We start from the raw sequence: 18,085 nt of genomic DNA on the forward strand, positions 1-18,085 counted from the left end.
GAAACTGGAGCAGCTGGATCTTTGGCTTCTTCCTATAGGGTCATTAAAAAGAAGATAATTCCCTTGCATCCATTCCAAAGTGCTTGCTCATGTGGGACAATGTGGTTGTGCGAGATCAGGTCTTTCCCTGCTTACACAGAATGCCTTGTGATAACTTTTGTTGGATGGATAGATGGAATTTAAGAATGGACGACATGTATTTTTGCAGTCTACATAGTCAGTACAATATCTACTTTTTGTTCTTTAAGAACTTTGTTTAGTTACACAGCATGTACAATCAGTATTACATGCATGTGTAATCAGTACACATAAAATGAACAGTGAGTGCATTATGAATTTGTAGCATGTACATAGCATGTATAGCATTTATTCATGACCATATATGAGGATGGCACCATGAGTACTACACATAGTTCAACAGAGTATACAGCATATATGTACAACATGCAATTACTGTATGTTGCATGTACAGTGTCTACACCAAGTATGTTATTCATTTACATAGCATGCACAGTAAAATATGAATTTACATTGTACACATATTGTTCTTCTTCTCCAAAGATGTTGGGGAAGAACTGAAAACCTACACAGACATCATCTTCTTTTGGCTTTTCTCTTCAGGGGTCACCACAGAGAATCAATTGCCTCCATCTAACCCTGTTTCCTGCATCCTCTTCTCTCACACCAACTACCTTCATGTCCTCTTTTACTACATCCATAAACCTCCTCTTTGGTGTTCATTTAGGCCTCCTGCCTGGCAGTTAAAAGCATCCTTCTACCAATATATTCATGATCTCTCCTCTAGACATGTCCAAACCATCTCAGTCTGGCCTCTCTGTCTTTATCTGAAAAACCTCTAACAAGTGGTGTCCCTCTGATGTACTCATTCCTGATCCTATCTATCCTGGTCACTCCCAAAGAGAACCATAGCATCTTTATCTCTGCTACCTCCAGCTCTGCCTCCTGTCTTTTCCTCAGTGACACTGTCTCTAGACCAAACAATATTGCTGGTCTCACCACAGTTTTGTATACCTTTCTTTTCAGTTTGGCTGAAACTCTTCTATCATACATCACAACTGACAGTTCTCCACCCATTCCATCCTGCCTGTACACGCTTCTTCACCTCTTTTCCACAATCTCCATTGCTCTGTACTCAAGTACTTAAAATCCTCCACCTTCGTAATCCTTTTCCCTGTAACCTCACTCTTCCTCTTGCGTCCCTCTCATTCACACAAATGTACTCTGTCTTACTGTGGCTAACCTTCATTCCTCTCCTTTCCAGGAAAGACCTCCACCTCTCTAGATTCTCCTCCACCTGTTCCCTGCTCTCACTACAGATCGCAATGTCATCTGCAAACATCATGGTCCATGGAGATTCCTGTCTAATCTCGTCTGGCACCCTGTCTATCACCATAGCGAACAAGAAAGGGCTCAGAGCTGATCCCTGATGCAGTCCCACCTCCACCTTGAACTCCTATGTCACACCTACAGCCAACTTCACTCTATCTTACAGTCAGTATTGTAAGACAATACTGTTTTCTATGATTCCCAATCTGTTTTTTTTTTTTAATCAGATCATGCTGTCTCTAAATTTAAGGAATAAATCCCAACAGTGGTTAATTTAATCCTTCATTTGAACTACACAGCATTTTATTTTCTAAACTCAATCAATGTAAGTCCACCTCAGATTGACAAATTGGTTTATAATACAGTGGACTCTCTATGAAAAACATTTAATTCCTGCACTAAAAATAAGATCAAAAAACAAGGGACACAAGTTCCCTGGTTTATTCCCTCCTAGATCACAATTGAGATTGTGATCTAGAAGGCCTAGAGGAAGACCAAAGAGGAGGTTTATGGATATAGTGAAGGACATGAAGGTAGTTGGTGTGAGAGAAGAGGATGCAGAAGAAAGGGTTAGATGGAGGCAACTGATTTGCTGTGGCGACCCCTGAAAGGAGAAGAAGAAGAAGATTCATTAATGCACTTCATGTTCTGAGTCCATAAAAAAAAACTTGTTTTGTAAATACTTCTCTGCTGTTGTAATCAAAAACTTTGAATCTCAATTCTGAGGCTGTTCTGTAAATATTAATTCTTACATTTACATACAGTCCCGCAGGGTGCATGGAGAGGTTCTGAGGCCTGCTTTCAGTAACAACATAGTAAAGCCTAAAGCAATCACATTATGAAGCAACTATATTGTGAAGCAATTGTAAGCACAACAATTATCATGAATATTCAAACATGTGAACTAAATATTAGAACAGGTGCATTAACATGTGACATAATATTCAAACATATAAAATTCCCATTGCAGGTGTGGGGCTAACAACCCCACCCCATAAAACATTTCCTGTTACAGAAACACCAATAAGAGATCAACAAGACATCAACACCATGGCCCAGGGAAGAGAGGGGTCTTCAATAAGAAGGTCTATGTTGCCATGTGGTGAAAGCCAGATGATTCTGGGAGCGACTAGGCCGACCACCCTTCTTTCAACCAGGGTTGCTCACATCGGTACATGGAGTGTGAGGACCATGTATGAGACAGGGAAGACCTTCCAAGTAGCAGCAGCGATGAGAAGCAACAACCTCATGCTGCCCGGAATAAGTGAGACAAGGTGGATGAAGGCCAGAGAGAAACAACTGTCCACAGGAGAGATGCTCTTGTACTCCGGTCATGAAGAGGACAATGCCCCCCACACTCAAGGGGTAGCATTGATGCTATCTAAAGCAGCACAGAAAGCACTCATAGGCTGGGGGGCCCATGGACCCAGGATCATCACAACATCCTTCTGCACCAAGAACAAGAGGATTAATATGAACATTATACAGTGCTAGTCCCCTATCAATGACAACGAGGAAGCAGATAAAGACCAGTTCTACAACAGGCTGCAATACATTATAGAAAAACAACCAGAGAGAGACCTGACGGTCCTATTGGGAGACCTCAATGCCAAGATAGGAAGGGATAACACAGGGTATGAGGGTATCATGGGAAGTCATGGGCTAGGGGCCATGAATGAAAATGGAGAGAGGCTTGCAGACCTGTGCGCTATGAACAACTTGGTCATTGGTGGCAGTGTCTTCCCCCATAAGAACATCCACAAGGCCACTTGGATATCACCAGACCACATCACTGAGAACTAGATTGACCACATCTGTATTAGCAAGAAATTCAGGAGATCCATACAGGATGTAAGAGTTAAGAGAGGAGCAGATGTGGCATCAGACCACCACCTTGTTGTAGCGAGCTTGAAGCTGAAGCTGAGGAAGAACTGGTGGCCAACACACACAACACAACACGGGTACAACACAGCGTCCCTGAGAGACCCCAGTAAGCTGGAGGAATTCAAACTAACACTCCAGAACAAGTTCCACGTTCTACAGGAGATGATGGAAGAAGATGAGGGCAACCCGGAGAGCACATGGAAGGAGATAAAAGTGGCAATAACATCAACATGCAAGGAAGTGCTTGGCCCCAAGAAACAGCAGCACATTGAATGGATCACAGTGGACAGTCTGCAAAAGATTCAGGAGAGGAAGGAAAAGAAGGCAGCGGTGAACAACATCCGAACAAGAACAGAGAAAGCCAAGGCACAAGAAAGGTATGTAGAAGTAGACAGGTTAGTAAAGAAGAGCATCAGAGCAGACAAACAAAAGTATATGGACAACCTAGCAACGGAGGCAGAACAAGCAGCATGAGAGAGAAATATGAGAGAACTGTACAGCATTACTAAAAAGCTGGCAGGGAAGTACAGCAAACCAAAAAGACCGGTGAAGGACAAAGAGGGAAGACAGATAACAGGAGACAAGCAACAGAAGCGCAGATGGAGGGAGTATTTTGAAGAACTCCTCAACCGGCCAGTCCCACAGAACCCACCAGACATCGTACAAGCGGACACAGACGTACCCATACCCTGCAATGCACCAACCATGGAAGAAATTAAGAAGGCCATCAAGCAGCTGAGAAACGGAGAGTCCGCAGGACCAGACAACATCCCTGCGGAGGCACTGAAGTCAGAACTAGAAACAACAGTGCTGATGCTACATCCCCTCTTCAAGAAGATATGGGAAGAAGAACAAGTACCAGGAGATTGGAAAGAGGGCGATCTAATAAAGATACCAAAGAAAGGCGACCTCAGCAACTGTGCAAATTATAGAGGGATTACACTACTATCAGTGCCAGGGAAGATTTTTAATAGAGTTATCTTAAACCAAATGAAGGACCTCACAGATGCACAACTCCGCGATGAGCAAGCTGGGTTCCGCAGGGACCGCTCCTGCATAGACCAAATCGCAACACTGCGCATCATTGTGGAGCAGTCAATAGAGTGGAACTCACCCCTATATATTAATTTTGTGGACTATGAGAACGCCTTCGATAGCCTAGACAGAGTGTCCCTCTGGAAGCTTCTCCGACATTATGGGGTGCCGGCCAGGATTGTTCCCATCATCAGGAACTCATATGAGGGACTGTCATACAAGGTGGTCCATGGAGGGCAGCTCACAGAAGTCTTCCAAATGAGGACCAGGATCAGGCAAGGTTGCCTGCTCTCTCCCTTTCTCTTCCTCCTAGCCATTGACCGGATAATGAAGACCTCCACGGCACAGAGAAGGTTCGGAATTCAGTGGACACCTTGAACCCAACTGGATGACCTGGATTACGCAGACGATCTGGCACTACTGTCACACACCCAACAACAGATGCAGGAGAAGACCAACAGCGTGGCAGCCATATCGGCACAACTAGGACTCAACATCCACAAAGACAAGACAAAGATCCTCAAGGCCAACATCAACGCAATCACACTGGATGGCGACGCACTGGAGGAAGTCGAAGCATTTACTTACCTAGGCAGTGTGATCGACATGCAGGGCGGCACAGATGCTGATGTTACAGCACATATTCAAAAAGCCCACGTAGCATTCATCCAGTTACGCAACACCTGGAATTCCAAAGACCTGACTCCTAAAACTAAAGTCAGGTTCTTCAACAGCAACATGAAGGCGGTTCTCTTATACGGAACAGCGACCTGGAGAACTACAGTGGCCACCATCAAGAAAGTGCAAGTCTTCATTAACAGCTGCCTGTGGAGGATCCTCCATGTCTGATGGCCAGATACCATCATTAATGCAGAACTCTTGCACAGAACAAACCAGCTGCCCGTGGAAGAAGAGATAATACAACGAAGATGGTGATGGATAGGCCACACCCTAAGGAAACCAGCAAACACCATCATAAGACAAGCATTAAGATGGAACCCACTGGGGAAGCGCAAAAGGGGCCGCCCAAGAAACACCTGGCGCAGAGACCTGGAGGCAGACATTAAGACCATGAAGATGACCTGGAACCAGCTGGAGAGAACAGCACAAGACAGAGTTGCCTGGAGATCGCTTGTAGACGGCCTATGCCCCAGAAGGGGTAGTAGGCGTAAGTAAGTAATGTTCTGAGTTCATTAAAAAATTGTTCTGTAAATAATTGTCTTAATTTTGTGAGCAAAAACATTTATTTGAATTTAATTTTTTAGGCAGTTCTGTAAATAGTTTTAAAATAACAAGTATAACTTCTAATCAACCCATATCAATTTCAGACTTAAAATAATGTACCCACCCATTTCCAGTCAAACCACACCCACTTCTGGTTTAAGTCCCGCCCATTCCGAGAACAGACACACATACAGATAGTGGTGTACTTACTTATCCCTAATAAATGCATTACCTTCATCCACATGAATGTTGAAGTCTTTAACTGATATAAAGGTTGCATAATGCTTTTTTAAAATTTTCATTCAGTTACCAGATGTCCAACTGCACAGTATTTGAAATGTCTTGCCCCAAAATAATCCATCGTCCTCAATATCTTTCATTGACAATAGTTCTAATCTACTTCAATCGGATGACCTCGTTTGAAGGGGCTGTCTATTATATGTTAATGAGCTCTTTCTGTCAACACCTTCCATGCTCCCCCTAGCTTGGTTCACACGAATCACGTGCACATGAGCTACTGCCGCCCGGGTTTTCCCCACAAAGTATGCCAATTATCTGCAAATTGTATGTCATTGGCAGGAAAGCCAGCGCTTGAGTGAACACATGTAGCCAAACATGTCATCTCTGCTCAGATTAGATTTGACCTGAGAATAGTATTAATTCCAACATATTCTTAGCATAGGTACACGCAGACTCAATATTGATTTTGGTGACCTCTGATTGGTGTAACTGGGAGGCATTACCACCAGCGCGAATTACAATCTTATGGTATTTACACTTATCCTTGGCCAGCAGTTTTAAGTAGGATCCGTTGTCACCCGGTCTGGCCACCTGAATACACCTCACTATGCACTTCACTATGGTCACTGGTGTCTCTAACTTCACATTCATTACTATAGAGCTTCCATTGACCAGAGTTTCTTTCTTAGCAGATGAATCTGAGGCTTTTACCTGCCGCTATGCTTCTTTGGAACAGTGACCCACTGCTTTTGTTCTCCAAGCTTATCAGGTTCCTTTACCACTAAAGGAAGCAGGGACAAACTAAACTTCCAAAACACCAAGCAATACAGAGCGGGAGAGAGATAGAAGGGGTGGGGGTGGGGGGTGGGGGGGGCGTTGTCATGTCAGCTGCGAAACTAATGCTAAATTACCGTAGATTAGCCTACTGTGATTAAACAGCCTGTAAGAAGTTACCGATTTTGTGGTAGTGTTCGCTATCAAGTTGAAGCGTGAAATTACTGGTAACTAAGGAGGCCTAGTGCAACATGATGCCAAATGGGCAACAAACACTCAATAATGATTAATCATCTAAGCACTACCAAGCAAGACAACCACAGACTGCCAATAATTAAAATGGTATTGACAAATAGGGGGAAGCTATGCAGAAACAGTTTCCTCCAGTTCTTAACAGCTGGAGTGGAGTTCCAGATATTATAGTTAGTGAAAACATTTTTTAAGCTTTCCCAACTTAATGTCAGTCAACATAGAGATTAAAGGAACAGTAATGTTAAAATGAACCGGGTCTGAATTTGAAGTGCATAAGTAAAAAAAAAAAGGCTTGGTGGCATTTTTTTTTTTTTAATTTGCAACGGGGACTTAGAAAAATTAAATTTATTGTAAGTTATGGACCATGCCATGACAGCGGAAGTGATGCAATCGTAGACCACGGGGTGAATCTATATCAATGCAGATAAAGCTAGCGACAAGGTAAATAGCCGGCATTTTTGTAATAATTTATCCAAATATTGCCAAAAATAATGTCACCATCGGAAACTGAAGACAACTTCCCAGCGAACCCACCTGGAAGTGTAATTATTCCATATAATTACCACCTGAAGCACAAGGAGGATGAGAGTTTAGACATTTAGCGACATCTAGCGTCTTCATCTGAATCACATTCTGACAGAGATATCCAACTAGTTATAATGTCCTGTTTTTGTTTACTGTGTGTATGGAAAAGTTACCGATACTAAAGTGCTAGCCCGTCAATGGGATTTTTCATATTATGTTAGCATTGAGCTAGCCACCATTCTTTACTGTTGGAATGTGTGGAATTAATAACAACTCTAGTTTATATTAATATGTCTTGTATTTACGAATGTATAAGGATAAGGGCCTAACATGCTGTTTTTGTATGTTTTATTTCAGTGTCACAGATCTTCTCAGTAAAATGACCTGTCACTTTTGATATTGTTTAGTTTTCACGAGTGCCATAATCGCGTGATAATCTGGTCATAAAAACATATAGAATACCTCCAGTGGCTCCAGACAGTAACTAATTATCCACTAAACCTTGGGAATTCAGAATAAATACTATGGGTTGTATGAAAATGATCTTACCTTCAAATCTCTTTGGAAATCATCCGAGATAAAGTGCTCATGACGGATCCTCGGATCCTTGGACATATAGACCTGGTTTACCCGTGCTCTCTATCTCCTTCCTAGCTTCCTAGAAGGTATTCTAAAAAAGAATAGGTCCTTGTCTTTGTTTTTTCTTGCTGTTGTGTTGACACAACCGTTCACCCTGCAGGTAACCGTCATATTTATCAAGTTAATCGCGTCGTTGATCACATCGTCTTCAATGGCTGCCAAGCTAAGTTTGTCACCAATGACGTATGATGCCCACGTGACCTTTGGGTGTGGTAGCTGCTGCGGCACTGATTTTAAGGTTTTCTGACCAAAGGGATGATACTACACATATAAAATTGATTTTTTCTTCTATTTTTCATAATGATGAATAACAATAACATTAATAAAATAATTTAATAAAATTAATTTTACTGGCCCTTTACCCTCAGCATTGTGTGAAGATCTGGGAGTGATACACCTGGATGATGTTCAGACTTTTAACCTCATTAATTGAAACTTGTGAGACACATAATCATACACGCCCCTGGCACACACACACCCACACCCACACACACCCACACACACACACACACACACACACACACACACACACACACACACACACACACACACACACACACACACACACATCCCGGATTAAATCACAGAATAACGAAAATTGAGATGGAACCTTATAAGGAAGCCTCATTTTAGATCTTAATAGGCATGTAAATTGAGACGACAGAAATTTTTGTGCACAACAAATGTCATACCTCATCTTGCCTGGGAATGTCTCCAGATGCACCAAAAAAACCTGGTACATGCTGTATATAATATGCGTAAATAAGCAATTTAATTATCTACTTAAACTGCTGTCATCAAAACTGAAGTGGAAGAAAAGGCACCCCCTAGTTATTTTCAAAATCGTTCTTTTCAAAGTGTTTTTATGAGAATTAGGTGACCAAAACCACTGATCTTCAGCAGAGCAGACGTCAGGCCAGGAAGGGCCACCTAAATTTTATGTCCTGTCTACACAACCTGCCTTGGAGCTAAGTAGAGCATACTCATAGATGCACACCACACATGCACACACACAGCTACACAGACACACATAAGATGATTGATGGCAGGAAACTAATATTTTGGAGGCAATCTAAACCACGGGGTGCAATTGCAGGTTGGAATGCAATTACAACACCAATTAGGTTATTTTTTCTTATCTGTTTTACTTGTTAAAATGTTTTTTTTATACATATTACTCATCAGTGATTAAATTTATAGATGACTGAACTGAACTTTCTAAAAACCTTGTGGAAGGTTTGGGTAAGACAAGTCATTTTAATTTGCATCAGTAATGTCAAAGTATGTTAATTACTATAAAACTTCTAACACAATAACAGACAAAACATATTTTAGGGGTCTACAAACTGCACTTGCATTTTATTTGCTCTTTCTTGACTGATACAGGAAATATCAAATTAAATGCAAATCAAATTTGTACCAGCTGGCTGAAGACAAATCAGCTGAAGATTGTGACAGGAAGTGGAAGCACAAGTGAGGGGTGGACATATGGAAAAAAGCAGTGATCAGGAATTAAGCCTATTCAGCCATGTGGGATCTATGGTCTGCATAAAGGGCACAAAACTAGTGTGTTATCTGAACCCATTGTGATTAATTTTTGATGAAGTGACACTTTTATTATCTGAAAAACCATCATGCAAGGACCTTCTTTATCCAAATTAAGTTAGATGACTGTATTTAGTTGCATGGTTCTCTAAGCCAAATTATTCAGCATTAGAACACAAGTCAGCCCTGGTTCACTGAATGTCAACTTATTATAATCATTCATATACAAAGCATGTGTACTGTAATACAAATACATACAAAAGCTGTGAGCTGTAAAGATTGATTTTCTAACACAACTGGATGACAAACTAGTTTCCATTTAGCCACAATTACCTTTTTCTATTCCAACCATTAAAGACAGTTCTCAAGACACCTCTCAGCCATTCAAGCTCTCTCGATGTAGCCCATTTTCTGTTTCTCGGTGCACTTACACTCACCTCAAACTTATTTCTCTTCATGGTAACATTCAAGGTGATTCCAAACAATTTTTATGGTTACATTCCACCCTGTATATCTGCCACACAACTAATCAACTGGATTTTGTGTGTGTGTGTGTGTGTGTGTGTGTGTGTGTGTGTGTGTGTGTGTGTGTGTGTGTGTGTGTGTGTGTGTGTGTGTGTGTGTGTGTGTGTGTGTGTGTGTGTGTGTGTGTGTGTGTGTGTGTGTGGCAACACTAATTAGTTCCCTGCCTCCTACTGAGGAGCAGACCATGCTACACTGCTTTCATCTATCTGTGTGTCCCGGTAGTCTAACATACAGTGGTTACGGAAAGTATTCAGACCCCTTTAAATTTCTCACTCTTTGTTTCATTGCAGCCATTTGCTAAAATCAAAAAAGTTCATTTTATTTCTCATTAATGTACACTCAACACACCATCTTGAAAGAAAAAAACAGAAATGTAGAAATTGTCGCAAATTTATTAAAAAAGAAAAACTGAAATATCACATGGTCATATAAGTATTCAGATCCTTTGCTGTGACACTCATATTTCACATGCTGTCCATTTCTTCTGGTCCTCCTTGAGATGCTTCATCGCAGTCCAGCTATGTTTAATTAAACTGTTTGGACTTGATTAGGAAAGGCACACACCTGTCTATATAAGACCTTACAGCTCACAATGCATGTGTGTGTGTGTGCGTGTGTGTGTGTGCGTGTGTGTGTGTGTCACCGTGAACCATTTGGCATCGGGTGGAACATTTGACAGGAAAGTGTGAGGATTTGTTTATTTATTTATCCAGTTTATTTTCTTCTTTCTAGGCATGTTATTACAACAGATTTTACTTTCATCAGTGTTGAGACATCAGCAACATCACCCGAAAAGAAAAAAAAAAGGTTTACGGGTAGAAGCCATTGGCTTGTGAAGTTCCCGTCCCCTAAATCAACAGCATCTCTCTCATTACAGCACATTGTCAGTTAATACATTGCATGTCACAAATCAAATTCAATTATTTTATTCTGATACGCTGTTGTTTTGATCCATCCATTTAGTCCAATAGGCGTGCGTCTTTGCACACCCCTTTATCAGTTCTTGAGAAGAGTCCTAATTTTGTTAGTGTTCATTTTGTTATTCTTTTCAAGGGTTGTTTCTGGTCAAATTATTTATTAATCGCCGTTGGAAAGACTTGCTTTGTGTGGCTGAGTAGTTGTTGTTGCTTTCTGTGCCTTACAAACTCCTAATCACTGGCGTCCGCATCACGGTTTCTGGCCTTCACATCCATACGTTTTCCCATTTCCCCAGCTTCTCCAGCTTTTGGGTGATATCCTCTTTGAGCCGAGCATTGGACTCCTCATGCCAGTCACTCATCCTGGCTATGGCTTCATTCAGCATGATGGCCATAGCCTCCTTATACACCCTGGCCGTTGCCTCTGCTGCTCGATCGGAATCCTCTTGTGCTTTGGTTTGTTGTGATCCCATTTTTCTCAGCTTGCGGTGCAGCATGAAAACACCAAAACCCAGTGCTCTTATCCTGATTGTCATGGTGGTGAAGATGTACACATCCTCGACGTCCTCCACATCCAGTGGGGCAGACAATTTGGAACCTCAGTCGGAAAATTCTCTATTACTTCATTCAACACATGTAAATCATGCAGTAAACTGTGCTTATTTTTACATGCTTTTAACACTGGCAAGATTGGTCTGTGGCTGCATGGGTTCAGCTCAACCAGCAGCACTCCAGGTTTCAACAGAACTTGAATAGTTCCCTCAATTCTTGCTTCAGGTTTTAGTGGATATTGAGGTGTCCAAGGTGTTATATACTCTGATTTTAGATTGAAATAAACAGATTGTGCTGACTTAAAGGTCCCATTAATTCATGTCATTCAGCTGCCAGATGTCCTACTACACTGTATTTGAAAGGTCTTGCCTCAAAGTGATCCATGGTCCTCAATATCTTTCATTATCTTTCATTCATTCATTCAATATTGATAAATCCTCCTCTGCTCTGTGATGGTCGGTTTTAATGGGGCGTATCTCTCAGCTCCGTCTCTCCTCCCCGCCCCCCCTCTGAGCCATTCCTAGTCCCTCCCCCGTATGAGCTGACCAATCAATACTGCCCTCCACCGCGTGTTCTCGTTTGTTTACCACTCGAATGCGCCGGCATAACGGATCGATCGCCATTGTCTGCAACTTTTTTAACTTTCATTAACTTCACCGATGCATATTTCGCAGTCTTTGCTGAACAAAGATTTGTGGCTCAATGTGTACACATGATCAGAATGGCCGGTGAGATAATCGGTATGGACAATAACAAGGGAGCTAAGCTAACGCAAACTAATGAAACATGGGATTTTACCAGTAAGACCAAGTCTTTCTCTTATATTTCCGTGCGTGTGTGGGTTTGTCTGTGTGGATACACGCAGCTCTCCGATCACTTACAAGAGCTAAAGCTGCTTTCATTCACCAATAAACAGACAATTTTTCATACATATATCACCTGGGGAGCTGTGCAGGTACTGGAACACTTGGTGGGGGAGCAGCAGGTGCCACGACAACTTGTATCTTCTTCTTTCCTTGTGTGGGCTGCTGCTGCATAAGTTTTCTCACAGTATCTTCATAAGCCTGCTTTTGGTGAAGGACCTTAGCTCTTCTCTTTGTCACAGCATCCACCACTTGATCTGTGAACTGATTAAATGGCATAGTACAGTGATCCCTTGTTGTTCTTCTTCTTTTCCTTTCGGCTTTTCCCTTCAGGGGTCGCCACAGCGAATCAATTGCCTCCATCTAGCCCTGTCCTTTGCATCCTCTGCTCTCACACCAACTACCGTCATGACCTCTTTCATTACATCTATAAACCTCCTCTTTGGTCTTCCTCTAGGCCTCGTGCCTGGTAGTTCAAAACTCAGCATCCTTCCACCAATATATTCACCAATATATTCACTATCTCTCCTCTGGACATGTTCAAACCATCTCAGTCTGGCCTCTCTGACTTTATCCCCAAAACCTCTAACATGTGCTGTCCCTATGATGAAGTCATTCCTGATCGTATCCTTCCTGGTCGCTCCCAAAGAGAACCTCAGCATCTTCATTTCTGCTACCTCCAGCTCTGCCTCCTGTCTTTTCCTCAGTGACACTGTCTCTAGACCAAACAACATTGCTGGTCTCACCACAGTTTTGTACACCTTTCTTTTCAGTTTGGCTGAAACTCTTCTATCATACATCACAACTGACAGTTCTCCACCCATTCCATCCTGCCTGTACACGCTTCTTCACCTCTTTTCCACAATCTCCATTGCTCTGTACTCATGTACTTAAAATCCTCCACCTTTGTAATCTTTTTCCCTGTAACCTCACTCTTCCACTTGGGTCCCTTTCATTCATGCACATGTACTCTGTCTTACTGCGGCTTACCTTCATTCCTCTCCTTTCCAGGACAGACCTCCACCTCTCTAGATTCTCCTCCACCTGTTCCCTGCTCTCACTACAGATCGCAATGTCATCTGCAAACATCATGGTCCATGGAGATTCCTGTCTAACCTCGTCTGGCACCCTGTCTATCACCATAGCGAACAAGAAGGGGCTCAGAGCTGATTCCTGATGCAGTCCCACCTCCACCTTGAACTCCTCTGTCACACCTACAGCACACCTCACCACTGTCTTACAGTCAGGACAGGACAGCCTGTCATAAGCTTCATTTTCCACGTTCATCAACTCTTCAAAGTACTCTCTCCATCTTCCCATCACACTACTGGCACCTGTCAATAGACTTCCGTCCCTTTCCTTAATCTCCCTGACCTGCTGCATGTCCTTCCCATCTCTGTCTCTCTATCTTGCCAACAATTACAGATCAGTCTCTCCCTCCTTACTGTCCAACTTAGCTAAACGTTATCCCCTTGTTTGGCCTTTGCTACCTCTAATTTCACTTTATACTGCATTTCCCTTCACTCCTGTCTACTCTCCTCAGTCCTCTCAGTGTCCCACTTCTTCTTAGCAAACCTTTTTTTTCTGTATACACTCATGTACCTCCTCATTCCACCACCGAGTCTCCTTATCTACTTTCCTTCCATATGACACACCAAGTACCCTCCTACCTGTCTCACTGATCCCATTAGCTATAGTTGTCCAGTCATCTGGAAGCACCTCCTGACCATCCTGAGCCTGTCTTAAGTGTTAACTCTTAGTGTTAACTCTTAGTGTTCTAGGGTTAAAAGTCATGCCACACCACCATCCTATGCTGTTTGGCTACACTCTTTCATACCACTACTTTGCAGTCACTGATCTCCTTCAGATTAAACCGTCTACGCAAGATGTAGTCTACGTGTGTGCTCCTACCTCCACTCTTATAGGTCACCCTATATTCCTGCGTCTTCTGGAAGAAAGAATTCACTATAGCCATTTCCATGCTTTTTGCAAAGTCAACCACTATCTGTCCTTCTGCATTCCTCTCCTGGATACCAAACCTGCCCATCACCTCCTCATCATCTCTATTTCTGCACCAACATGTCCATTGAAGTCTGCGCCAATGACAACTCACCTGTAGGTATGCTCTGCATCTCTTCATCAAAGTCCACCCAGAATTTCTCCTGCTCTTCTAGCTCACATCCTACCTGTGGAGCATACTCACTAACAACATTGAACATCACACATTCAATTTCTAGCTTCAGACTCATCACTCCATCTGACACTCTTTTTTACCTCCAGGACATTCCTAACAAATTCCTCCTTCAAGATAACTCATATCAACCAACTCTCTACCTTTTCCTGTCATGGTTCCAACATTCAATGTCCCTACTCTCAGTCCTATACTCTTGGCGTTCCTCTGCTCTCTCTTCCTACGAACACACGATCCTCCTCTCCTTCTTTGACCAACAGTAGTCCAATTTCCACCGGCACCCTGTAGGTGAACAGCACCGATGGCGGTCATTGTTAACCCGGGCCTCGACCGATCCGGTATGGAATTCATAGGTTTGATTCGCATGTTTGGTTTGGCAAATGTTTTACGCCGGATGCCCTTCCTGACACGACCCTCTGTATTTATCCGGGCTTTGGACTGGCACAATTAGACACTGGCTTGTGTCCTCTTGTGGCTACATTGTCAATACAATTCCATACCTATCCTTAATCACTCTAACATGCTGCACGTCCTTCCCATCTCTGTCTCTTTGTCTTGCCAACCTGTATAGCTCAGTCCGTCCCTCCTTACTGTCCAACTTAGCTAAAAGTCCTCATAAGTGCCTTGTTTGGTCTTTACTACCTCTACTTTCACTTTTTTTCTCCATCTTCCAGTACTCCTGTCTACTCTCCTCAGTCCTCTCAGTGTCCCACATTTTCTTATCTAACCTCCTCATTCCACCACCAAATCTCCTTATCTACTTTATTTCCAGATGACACACCAAGTGCACAGCTGAGTGCACAGCTAGCTATTTTACCATTAATAAAAGTAAACCCAAGGAAATAAATTTAAAGCCATTATGTGACATTGGAGAACACACAAACCTCACAATTAAAACATATATATATATATACAGTATATATACAGTATATATACAGTATATATATATATATATATATATATATATATATATATATATATATATATATATATACAGTATATGAAGAGCAAACAGAGTCGATTAACACTTTTTTTTTCTTCTAATAAATTAACCCTTGCACATGTGGGGTCAGGCACAACCTAATGGGTTGTTTTTCTTCAACAGCGTCAAAATAAAACTTGTAATTTATTCATATTCCAGGTATTCCGCATAAAATATGTTTACTTAAAATATGTTACTGGGCGGAGTTATCTGCCAGACAGGCTGCAACACCAAGTCACAGTTTTCAACATATTTGGTCAGATCCTGTACCTGGGTTTAGAACTGTCTCCCTAATAGATGCATGGAACGGGTTTATGCTTGATGATATAGAAGAGGTGCTGACATGCGCAAACAGGGAAGGAGAAAGAGTAGCCTCAGACATGGGGAAAGAATGGAAAAATGTAACCAAAGATGAGGTTGTGGCCTTCATTGGATTGACCATACTTGCAAGAAGTGAGAAGAACTGGGATGTGCCAGTACGTATGGTTTTTGGAAGCCCTCTGCACAACCTTTTGTACACTATGTAAATTCAAAGATTTGAAGACATCCGCCCTTTCTTACGCTTTGATGACAAGTGGACCAGGGCCGACCGACTACATACAGATCGCCTGGTAGTTTTCCACCACTTATGGGAGCTGTTCCTGGTCAACAGCAGGTACAAAGTCATCCCCAGTGATTGTGTGACAATGGATGAACAACTTGTGCCTTTCAGAGGGAGGACCCAGCTTCTGCACTACGTGCCAAGCAAGCTCGCCAAGCACGCTATACAGGTCTTCTGGGTTTGTGATCCACGTACCCCATATGCAATTGATGGGATTGTGTACCTAGAGAGACAACCATGGGAAAATGTCCAGAAGAATCTGGGGAAATATTGTCAGTCAATTGTGCAGTGGATTCAGACACACAGGTCGTAACATCACCATTGACAACCTCTTCACCAGTGTGGCTCTTGCAGAACATCTTCTGGAGGAGGGTCTGACTATTGTGGGAACTTTGTGACAGAACAAGCCAGACATTCCTCCAGTCATGAAAGCTTCTAGGTCCAGAGCGGTCTGTAGCACTGACTTTGGGTTCAATGGTAACATTGAAGAAAGAAGGGAAAAGGCTGTTCTGCTACTTCGCACAATGTACCACAGCAGGACAGTGGATGAAAACAGTCCAAAGAAAAAAACTAGAAGAGATCCTGTTCTACAATCAGACAAAAAGAGGAGTGGATATAATGTACCAGATGGTTGGCTACTACACCTGTAAATGCCACACGCAGAGATGGCTCATGGTGCTCTGGTATAACATGATTGATGTCACCACTGTGAATGCCTATACACATTGATGTGTTATTTTTATTCCTTCTAGGTGTTGGTACTTCTTTCCGTGTGCTTTTTCTGTGTGCTCACTGTGCTGTGTGTATTGTGGTGGAGATATCAATTAACCTGACGGGACCTCCTTCAGCGATCAATAAAATACTACTACTACTACACTTTTAAAGGCTCAGCACCCTGAAGTTTAGACAGGCATCACCCATGGACGACGGCACTTCCTCACAGAGCCCTCAATGGAGCTTGTGACACCATACATGAAAACTCGACTGGAAGATACCCCCAACCTACCAACCTACATTACAGCAGCAATGGAGAGGGTTGGAATGGCAAAGACTGCAGCAATCCAGCCACAGGGAACAGACACACGTCGCCAGAGAAAGAGGAAGAGGTGCAGGTTGTGTTCAAGAAAGAAGGACCGCAAAAACACTGATTGCTCCATTAAATGCAGTACCCTTGTGTGCAATGCTCACAACCAGAAGCAAGTATTTTGTTACAGATGCATACAGTGAGAGGAGATCTGTTTTTGTGTGAATGTGGGTGTGTGCACAAAAACTGCAAATTCTTACAGTAAATGAAAAAATAAATAATGCAAATGTTTTTTTGTCACAACGTTTTATTACTAATACCTGGGATATGAATGTATTACAACTTTTTTTCTTGAAGCTGTTCAAGAAAAACAATCCCTGTGGTCATGTTTGACCTCCCTAGGTAGGGGTGGATGTATTAGTAACTTGTGCATCCAAGGGTTAAAGATATTCCTGCCTCAAGAACTGAAGGCCTACACTTCAAGTAAAAAAAACACATTAAAGTGTCTCTTTCAGGTAAAAATGCAAACAGGGCTTTCTTAGTGAGAGAAATGAACATGTGACTGGCCTGCCATTAATTTATATATTGGTTGGAATGGCCATTCCAAAGCAGACCAGTAGCTGATCATGGGTGAACATCGAACAGTACTTGTTTTGGATAAAACAAGTAGTGACTCACAGATGTTAGTCAATCCAAACATCATCAAGGTGTGCAGTGCTACTTTAGTTAGACCAGGAAACACACTCTCAGACACAGAGCCAGAAAGTAGCAGGGTTACTTGCCTCAAAATGCTCTAACAATGCAGCATTGCCTTACAGTTCAATGAGCTCCAGTTGTAGAGATCCTGCATGTGCCCACTTGAACGTCCGTGTCATCTCTTTCAAAAATATTTGGGAAGGAACCTGACATACACCAAAAGCTGGGCTTATCAGTAACATCTGCAGACTCATCAATGGCCAAAGATA

At 42.4% G+C, this 18,085-nt stretch overlaps 1 pseudogene; it reads left to right on the forward strand.

The window, feature by feature from the left end:
• Positions 1 to 17,288, forward strand: part of LOC137600607 (piggyBac transposable element-derived protein 4-like) — a 129,383-nt pseudogene extending 112,095 nt beyond the window's left edge.
• Positions 17,289 to 18,085: the final 797 nt, after the last annotated feature.

The sequence above is a fragment of the Antennarius striatus genome, chromosome 8 (assembly GCF_040054535.1).
Source record: "Antennarius striatus isolate MH-2024 chromosome 8, ASM4005453v1, whole genome shotgun sequence".
Classification (NCBI taxonomy): Eukaryota; Metazoa; Chordata; class Actinopteri; order Lophiiformes; family Antennariidae; genus Antennarius; species Antennarius striatus.